Below are 9224 nucleotides of genomic sequence, written 5' to 3'. Positions count from 1 at the left end.
TTAAGAAACCCTAGTACAGAAACTCAGGAAACGTGGGGCAGGAGATCTGGCTGGAGAGGTAGTCAGATGCTGGTCACAAAAGGACATGGGGCTGGTCACCCCTGATGCTGGGCCTCAATTTTCTTAACTGTACAATGGGCAAATTTGAGTAGTGGGGTCAGGCAGGTGAGGAAGCCTTGACCCCACGACTCAAATGCAGCTCTTTAATGAACCTCTCAGATCTGCCTCCTATGGCTTCTCTCCCCAATCTTCTCTTGACCACCAAAGCAAGCAGTAACCATATTGGGTTGGCCCAGGCAACACCAGAAAAGGTGATCCCATGCAGGACAGGAGAGAATGATGGGAATGCTTCATCCCCACTGGGCACGTGGAAGCCATGGTGAGGCCAGCGGGAGGGGAGGGGTAGGGAGCAAAGGAAGAGAAGATGGACATGGTAAGAAAGGGGAGGTAGCAGAGAGAGGCAGAAGAAAAGCATCATTTCCACTGTATATCTCGTTGCTAAGAAATCAGAATTCAAAAGGAGAAGGGGGTGGGTGGAAATGGCGAAGTAACACTTCAACAGGAGTTGAATGGCAATGTAAAATTTTCCTCTACGGCATAGTACTCGCAGCTCTGTGTAACCTCAAATGTGTGTGCTGCGTCCGTTTACAGATGATGAAGACGCATTTGCATAACTTAAACGTCACTCTCATCTTTCACATGATAAACGCTCTGCTCCGTTCCAGAGGCCCCGGAGTCACTTCCCTGGAAACCCTCCACTGGCTGAGCCCCACTGCTGGCAGTCATGCTGGGTCTCCTTAACCCTGGCGCACACACCAAGGCTCCCTCGGGAGCCGCTTTCAAGTACCTGGGGCCACCCTCTCATCGCAGCAAAAAACAAGTTTGACCAAGACCCTGCCCCCCCCCCCCACATCCCCCTCCCCACCACACACGGAGTTTCAGTGAGCCAGCATTGAAAAGGGAATGGCAGGTGCTTGGCATGGATAGATGGATGATGATATTCCAGAGTAGCATTCCTGAAAGTTGATTATCTTTTTCGTTTCAAGGCCTATGTATATGGGGTCGTGTCTAACCAGGTGGGCTGTTAACCTAAAAGATCAGCAGTTCAAAACCACTAGCTGCTCCACTGGAGAAAGATGAGTCTTTCGACTCCAATAAAGGATTACAGTTTCAGAAATCCACAGGGGCAGTTCTGGTCTGTCCTATAGGGTCTCTATGGGTCAGAATTGACTCGATGACAGTGAATTTGAGTATATGTACATCATTGATAGCACATGCAAATACGATTCTGCTGAAGATGGTTTCTGCAGTGCATTGACAGGGAGCTGCCAGAAGTTCAGGCCGGATTCAGGAGAGGATGTGGAACAAGGGATGTCATTGCTGACATCAGATGGATCTTGGCTAAAAGCAGAGAATGCCAGGAAGATACTTATTTATGTGTCATTGACTGTGCAAAGACATCTGACTGTGGAGCATAACACACTATGGATAGCCTTGAGAAGAAGGGAAATCCGGAATACATTGTGTGTGTGTGTGTGTGTGTGTGTGTGTGTGTGTGTGTGTGTGTGTCCAGGATTTATGTGACAGGGAAGATCTACCTTCTCTATTCCTACTACAACCCCCGCCTCCCCGCCATTGTGTTCCTGGAGTTTCATATCCAAAGCCAGGTTTCATGCATTTACCAAGTGCTTGCTGAGTTGGCGCAACCTGTCTGACTTTATTCTAGGGACTGGGAAGTATAGAAAACCACAACAACAAAAACCGGAGGTGACAAAAATCTGTCCTCATAGTGTTCATCTGACTAAGGGTGAAAGAAAATAAACAAAAATAAAATATGCATTATATCCTATGGCAATAAGCACTGTGGAAAAAAAATAAGGCAGGAAGGGAGATTAATTGTGTAAGTGGGATCAGATGGGATGCTGCTACTTTGAAATGGGTATTCAGGAAAGGTCTTCTGGAGAGGGTGATATATGAGTAAAGTTCTGAAGGAAGCGAGGGAGGGACCGCATAGATGGCTATACCACAGTCAACAGCATGTGCCAAGGCCCTGAGGCAAAACTATGCCTGACTTCAAGAAAGCGAATAATGGGGCAAGGGTGGGAGGACAGTTAGGAGGCTGTTTCAATAACCCAAACTCAAAAGCCCAACCAAACTCACTGCCATGGAATTGATGCCAATTGAAGCAACCCTACAGGACAGGGTAGAATGCCCCTGTGGGGGTCCGGGGCTGTAAATCTTTATGGAGCGTAAACCCTCATCTTTCCCCCAAGGAACAACTGGTGGGCTCAAACTGCCTGCTGACCTTGCAGTTAGCAGCCTAACGTGTAACTCGCCATGCCAGCGAGGCTCTTTTTCCAGGACGTGATGGTATTGTGCCTGGGGTATTAAAAGTAGACCTCTTTCGGTCCGTGACATGATTCTATAAAACACAGTGGTGGAGGGCACCGGGCATGATTCAATTGCCCAAATGCCTAGGACTGTACAGTACAAAGGGTGGTCCCTCATGCAAACGATGGACTTCAGTTGAAAATGATGAATTCCTATTGGTTCATCAATTGTAACGAATGCACCACTCTAATCCAGATGTGAGGAGCCCTGGCGGAATCATGGGTTACAGGTTAGGCTGCTAACCTCAAGGTTGCCAGTTTGAAACCATGAGCTGCTGTGCAGGAGAAAGATGAGGCTTTCTACTTAGATTCTCAGAAACCCACAGGGCAGTTCTATCCTGTCCTGTGGGGTGGCAATGAGTCAGAATGGACTCGGTGATTGGGAACTTAGGTTTTTGGTAAAGCAAGATGTTACTAAGAGAAGAAATAGTTGGGGGTGGTAAGGGGCACATGAGAACTCTATACTTTAAATATAAATTTCCTGTAAACCAACGACGTCTCTAACAAAAGTCTATTTTTTTAAAGTAGTTGTTTGTGTTTTTCTGTTATGTTTACTAGTGGGCCCTCTATAAAATAGGGAAACTGGTATTCTTCCTTGAAATGAACTAAAATGAGCTCTGCTGAGAAGTAAAAAAGAAAAAATAGAGATCAGAGATCTAGTGAAATTATGCTTCCTGTCGGCTGTCGGTGAATTGAATAAATCTCAGAAAAATAGTTTTGCAAGTCTCTGAACTACATATTAACAGAGCTTAAGTGAGAAGGCAAGCTGACTGTAAGGAACAGGTTTGTCAACTATACTGGCAAGAATCTCTGCCAGCATTGCCCAAAAGGCTCGTGAAAATGGAGAGGAAAAGCATCAAAACTTCAAAATAAATGTGTAAAGGATATGACTAGATGATTCCCAATGAGAAAACACAGTGACTAAACAGACACGACCAACCATTCAACTGTCCTAAGCTCTGACCGAGATGCAAATTAAAACTGTACAGGGTACAGTTTGGGTCTTCTATCTGAAAAGTAAAATGCAGTGTTAACTTAAAAATATGGTGGGTGGAGATATTAATTGCTAACATTGCTTGAATGTGGATGTTAACATTCCTGGAGTCATTCCACTTAGTATCAAAGGAAATCTGAGAAAGCCACAGGCAGGCGTTTGTGGCAGCCCTTCAAAGCAGTAAAGCGTAGGGGTATATAGATGTACACTAAAAAGATCAATAACTATACAAGTCACTGTCATACTGTGTACGTTGTCGGGCCATGACCATGGCCAGTGATAAATGAACTAGCCATGACCACAGATCACTGGGAAAATCTGCAGCACGAGGGGCTCTTCCTCAGGATGTAGTGTCTAATGAAAAGCCCAATGACAAACTCCCATTGATACGCCATGACTGTGGGAGACACGGATACAGTATATACATATAGGTGAAGATAAACTAGAAAGTAGAAAGCAACATAAAATGTAGAATTGATTATAAAATGAACGCTTAAAGTTCTATTCCTATTGACAGAATGTAGCTTTACAGCATTTTCCTAAAATGTGACAATGAAAGTGAAAATAATTCAGGTATGCTTGACGGGAGAGGACCTGGAGAGGATTCACCTTCTTTTTCTACATGATGCACTTCTAGAAAAATGACCTGTTGCTGCTTAAAGGTGGTGCCCTATTGGATGAGGCCAGCTAACCTTTAACCCTCATACTGTACCTGGATGATTTCTTTGGACCCAGTGCAAAATCTTACATTCCTTCCTGTTACAGTTGTTCTTGGTTTCTATATAGTCAAGGAGCCTTGATGGCACAGCGATTACAGTGCTCAGCAGCTAACCAGAAGATGGGTGATGTCACCCCACAATCCTCGTTTCAGGAGGAAGTTGTGACCGTGTGCTTCTGTAAAGATCCAAAGGCCATCTGTAGACAGTGGAGCAATCTCCCCACAGAGGGGCCACAGGGAAGGGATGAGTCACCAGGGTGCAGTAAAGCAGCGATGAAACACACTGTATTCCTCTGGTTCCTTGAGGCTTCCTCACCCCCCACTACCATGACCCCAGTGCTGCTTCTCAATTCAGACTAGACAGGAACGTATACACAGGTATAGAAAGGGACGGGAGCTCACGACACACAGACTCCAGGAACAGGAGTGGAAGTAGTGATACCAGAAGGGTAGGGGGATCGCTTCTCGGCCTTTTGGCTAAGATCAAGTGTAGTATCTGTTCTTATCAGTTTAATATCTGATCCGTCCTCTATCCAAGGACAGTATATCCGAGGAACAGGGAGATGGAACAGGAGTTGCTCCGTCCACTCCACCCATCGACCTGGTATTGCAGTGCTTCCAGGAAGAGTGCATCCTCTGGGGGGGGGGGGGATATTAGTTAATTAATTAATTAATTAATTTAAAAAATGTTTTTAAAGGGTAGGGGGATGAGGGGGAGAGTAAGGGAGAAAGGGGGAACCGATCGCAATGATCAACACATAACCATACACCCCTCTACATGAGGAAGAACAACAGAAAACATGGGGTAAAGGAGACAGTGGTCGGTGTGAGAGATGAAAATAATATCAGTGTCCAATCTATCGGGGTTATGAGGGTGGGAGGGAGAAGGAGTGAAAAGAGATGATACCAAGGGCTCAATAGACAGTAAATATCTAGAAAGGAATGAGGGCAACATATGTACAAACATGCCTGATTCAATTAATGTATGGATTGTGATGAGTTGTACGAGCCTCCAATAAAATGATTTTTTTTTAAAGATTGACAGCCTTAGAAACTCTGTGATGGCAATTTTGCTGTGTTCGGTAGCATCACCATGAGTCAGAATTCCCTCGAGTCTGATATACATCATTGAAGACTATCAAGATGGTTTGGGGTCCTGATAAACATCCAACCTGTTTGCCGTACCTCCTGAGTCCATAGTATCCATGCATTCTAAGGATAATTAAATATGCAGGAGGCTGCGAATGTTTACCCAAGGCCAGGATGAAACACTGAACTGAGTAATACTGAGCCCCGAAGCCTATCCAACTATTAATCAGCCCCTTTGGTGACGCTCACACTGCTGATCTTGTTAGCCGCGGTCACCTCAAGTCCAATCATGGCAACCTTGGAGTCCGCAGAATGAAGCACTGCCTGGTTCTGCCTCGTCCTCCCAATCTCCGGCATGTTCCATCTTCGCAGCTGGTGCCCCACATCAGCTCCCTTGCCCTTGGTGGCGCCTATGTCAGCAAACATAAAGCCCTCCTCTGGCAATTGACTGTGGTCCTGGTGGGGTAGTGGGCTGTGTATTGGGTTGCTAACTGCAAGGTCAAAAGCAGCCTACAGGAGAAAGGCAAGGTTTTATACTCGAGTAATGATTTGTAGTCTCAGAAACCCACAGGGGTCAGTTCCATTCCGTTCTCAGTGTTGTGATGTGTCAGAACAGACTGGATGGCAGCGAGTCCGGTTTGGGGGTCATTGATCCTGTCAAATGAGGTGTCCAAAGCAAGTAAGTCAGGCAGTGTTCTACTGTGATCCATACGGTTTTCATTTGCTAATTTCTCTAGGCAAATTGCCAGGCCTTCTTCCCTGGTCTTTCTTAGTTGGAAAGCGCTATTAAAACCTGCCCACCATGGATAACCCTGCCCAAACCAAAACATCACTGCCATTGAGTTGAGTCTGACTCATGGTGACCCTACGGGACCCTTTGGAACTGCCCCTGCCGGTTTCCAAGACTGTATTTGTTCACAGGAGCAGAAAGCCCCATCGTTATCCCTCTGAGCAGCTGGTCCCTTCAGACGTACAAACTTATGTATAATCCACCACACCACCAGGGCTCTTGTTGAGTAGGTCTACTGGTATTTGAAATGCACATGGCATAACCTAGAGGGTCAAGGTGGTCCTCACATCACCAGAGTATGGCAAACTGACAGATGGGTCAGTTTGTCAAACTGACAGATGGGTCAGTGGACATTCCTTCACATTATAATCCACTACAACAGCCCTCAGGAGCCCTGGTGATTCAATGGTGAAACTCCACCGCTTCAAGGCCGCCAGTTTCTCCACAGGAGAAAGACATAGCAACCTACTTCCTTAAAGATTACAGGCCTGGGAACCCTATGGGGCAGCTCTATTCTGTCCAGTGTCTGTCATCTCTGTCCTTCTTCCTCTGATGGCACCCCTTGCCCTGCCGCCACCACCACTCTACCTGTCTCCCAGACCATCCAATGTCTTCTTCAAGCACATCCTTCCTACCAGAACTTTTGTGGATACTTTGTCTATACTCGGTCTCCTGGCGTTATTTATATATTACAAGGGATCAACATCTGAAAATAGAGGGATGACGTTCCCATGGTGGAATTTCGGGTATTGCTTCCTGTCTGGGAAGATTTGGATAGAGTGGGAGGCTGACAGTGAGTGGTCCTATAAGCGACTCTTCTCCTGGCGTGGGGTCCCTGGGATAGATTTGCTCCCAGGGCCTCACAGTTCTCCTCGGGCTCTGATGATACTTGGATAGAATTGCAACTCTTGAAATCTCTTTCATTAATGTTTATTTTATCTGCCTTTTGTTCCTCCCACTGCCGTGTCAGTGAGGGAAGTAGATGTCGTCACCAGCCTTGCCCAAGAAGGAAGCAAACAAAGTCGGTAGAAAACAACTGCTCCTCCAAGCTCCGGGCCTGTTCCTCCAACTGATCCTGCCCGGACAGAGGGTCCACGCTGGGGACACCGATGCATCCTCGCTGCTCATATGAACCATGCCTCCCCTCATAAATATTTTATGTCCCCAAAAATCATTCCTGCAAATGGCCTTATCACTTGCCAAGGCTCTAGACCATCTGCCAGAGCAAGCCCACCCCCCAGCCCCCGTTACTGATACCTGGCCTTGTCTGTTTGCAGTCTGCTTCTCATCTGCTAGTCTGGTTGATCTCCTTATCAGATTGTGTGTTAAGCACACTGAGTGCCATGTGGTCCCCAGCCAAGGCGGCTGGCTCGTTGCCCACCCAGCGGGCACAGTTTATGTGCCTTTCACTCCTAGCCTACAAACAGTATGTCCTCAATGTAGCCTAAATTTGGGTAGACCAGGACGATTCTGTATAATCCGATTAAGAAAAAGTAGTGCCCCTCCTCCACTTTGTAAAAGGGACACTTACACTGCAGAGCCAGAACCAATAACAAAGGTCCGTTTGCACAGTGAAGCAGAATGAACTATAACTTCAAGCAACATTTTACTGAATCTGAGTAAACTGATATTGATTACAAATGCAAATCCCTAAAGATTACATAGAACACAATCCTACTTTTTCTAAATTTCAAAAATTACCTAAAACTAAAATATTACCGCAGAATTCCCTAAGTCATACATAGGTATTCCTTGCTTGGACTCAGCTTCCTGGCATGGCTGGTACTTACCCTTTCATTTTCTTGGCATTCAGGTGGAGACGTGGGCTACAAATTGAACTAACACAAGGTCAGCAGTTGGAAACCACCAGCCGATCCTCAGGAAAAAGACAAGACTTTGTACTCCCATAAAGAGCGACAGTCTCAGAAACCCACAGGGCAGTTCTACCCTGTCCTGTAGGGTCACTGTGAGTCGGAATCGACTCAGTGGGAGGGCGAGTTTGAAATGCCCAGATGGTGGGACTAGGTTCCCTGGGTCTTGCTTTCTTTGGGGCCCAATAGTTGGTGCCACTTTTCCCTCAGAGCCTTCCTCACTCTTTAAGTGTGTCCTGACTGAGGCTGAGGGAATTTCCGATTCATTTGCCACCCCTCACTCCACCATCCTGTACCACCTGCTCTGTCAGGGAAGCAATGCCCACTTTGACCTCGCTCCCCAAGCTGCATTCTTGCTGTGATTCCCAAATTCCAATACAAGGCGTTGGGTTGCTGAGACTTGCTCTCCTAGGGTCTCTCGGTGCCATGGACCTGTTAGGACAGCCCACTAACTCACCTGGAATTGTCCAGTGCTGGTTGTGTCCTGAGTCTTAAGCGATGATTGGGCCCTGTCCCTTCCACTTTGTGTCACATGCAGTTGGTTGGGCCTCACCTGAAGCTTGAGCAATGGGAAAAGTCCCCCACAGTCGCTCTACTGAGAGTCTCTCAGCCCAAACTACGTTGTCCCTTTCTCACAGATTATCCCCTGCAGGCTGGCTCCTCTGTTTCCAACTGTCAGGTGCTCAAAGCTCTTCAGGAATAACAATGCCTGCCACTTAAATTATTTACTGAGGGCTTATTACGGTCCCAGCTCTGTGCTGAATGTTCTAGCTCACGTCATCAGGCACAAATATGTGTCTTCTGCACGCCATGGTTAATTGGGTAAGGTCCTTATTCCTCCCTGAATCTTAAAAATGGTCTGTCTTTCAGACTCAAAATCCTGAAGGATTTCCATTTTTCAATTTTTTTCCATGTTAAGTACTGCTTCCACCCAAATTGAGATTTAAGATTCTTCCGAAGCTCAGAAATGTTTCTGGACAACAAGATAGCCAGCTGCTTCCAGTCTTCCCCGAGGACAAGCCAACAGAAAACAGCTGTAACTTGTAGCATAAATTACTGGGGAAGGGAGGGGGGCAGCATTTCCTGATGATGAGGGCTATAGAAAAAAAATTGCACCAGGTAGTTGAGATGTATTGGAGATTCTCTAGATTGAGTCGTGATGAAGCTACAGCTCAGAAATTGTACCTTCCCTTGTGTTAAATAAATTTCTGGCTTCTTCCAGAGCCCAAACAATAAGGTGAGAACTCTCCTCTCTAATTTCTGTGCCCTCAACCTTATTGTGTTGATTCACTGCCTCCATTTATTTCTTCCCCCACAACCAGAATCACCTTGAATCTGAACAATTAAATATATATTTCTGTTGTAACAAAAG

At 46.2% G+C, this 9224-nt stretch overlaps 1 pseudogene; it reads left to right on the top strand.

Moving 5' to 3' along the window:
• Positions 1-4559: 4559 nt before the first annotated feature.
• Positions 4560-4740, top strand: LOC115873262 (annotated as a pseudogene).
• Positions 4741-9224: the final 4484 nt, after the last annotated feature.

Source organism: Echinops telfairi, unplaced genomic scaffold (genome assembly GCF_000313985.2).
Source record: "Echinops telfairi isolate 266 unplaced genomic scaffold, ASM31398v2 ScPeMD7_7467;HRSCAF=8505_1, whole genome shotgun sequence".
NCBI lineage: Eukaryota > Metazoa > Chordata > Mammalia > Afrosoricida > Tenrecidae > Echinops > Echinops telfairi.
Note: the sequence above shows the minus strand (reverse complement) of the source record. Positions and strands in the feature narration are given on the sequence as shown.